The sequence below is a fragment of the Myotis davidii genome, unplaced genomic scaffold, assembly GCF_000327345.1.
Source record: "Myotis davidii unplaced genomic scaffold, ASM32734v1 scaffold109, whole genome shotgun sequence".
Taxonomy (NCBI): Eukaryota; Metazoa; Chordata; class Mammalia; order Chiroptera; family Vespertilionidae; genus Myotis; species Myotis davidii.
Window position 1 is genome coordinate 553,601 of NW_006300368.1, and position 649 is coordinate 554,249.

General features: G+C 59.2%; 1 protein-coding gene across 2 annotated transcripts in view; it reads left to right on the forward strand.

The window, feature by feature from the left end:
* Window positions 1-489: 489 nt before the first annotated feature.
* The window catches only part of TMUB2 (transmembrane and ubiquitin-like domain containing 2), a 4,734-nt gene continuing 4,574 nt past the window's right edge, over window positions 490-649 (forward strand). Inside the window, exon 1 of one of the 2 annotated variants that reach the window (XM_006776863.2) lies at window positions 490-645. The gene's annotated coding sequence lies outside the window, so the exon portion shown is untranslated. The remainder of the gene's footprint in view (window positions 646-649) is intronic. The other variant, XM_006776862.2, reaches the window with a different exon arrangement.

The following is a 649-nucleotide window of genomic DNA, read 5'->3' on the forward strand; positions in this document are numbered from 1 at the left end:
GTCCCGCGCTACCTGAGGCCGCATTCTCGGAGCACCGGATAGTAACTGGTCTCCCTGTTTGTCTCCCGATTAGCCCTGAATTCTTGGAGCTCAGAGAGACCAGACCTTACCGATCCCGCTAACCCGGAACAGTAATAAATCCTACCAGACAGGGAGGCTAGGAGCAGGGCCGGAAGAACTAGATTGGAAAGAGGGAAGTGCTGCTCGGGTTCCGCCCAGCGGTGCCAGCCTACTCAATCCGCCAGACCCGAAACCACGCCCCCTACCAAGCACCGCCCCCAACTCCCTCCTGACCCCACCCCTCAACCCAGGGCTCCTCGGACCCCGCCTACTAGGCGTGGCCCTCCCGAGGCGTGGCCCTCCCAAGATTTAGAGAGAGAGGACTCCGCCCCTCCTTCCGCTGAGAAACCTGTCCCTTTTAAAGAATACGTTTACGCCAGCCCGCCTTACGTAGTTTTTGCGTCATCAGTGCAAGGCGAGGAGGCGGGACTTCCTGTCTCTGGTTCTAACAGCTTCCGGGAGAAGCCGGAAGAGACTGGACCCTGGACAGAATCGGGGGTAGCCAGTCCCTTCCCCGGCCCCTACGGAAAGGTGAGTCCATTGGCCGTCCTAGAGAAGTCAAAATACTTGGTCTGGCCGTTTCAGGTGA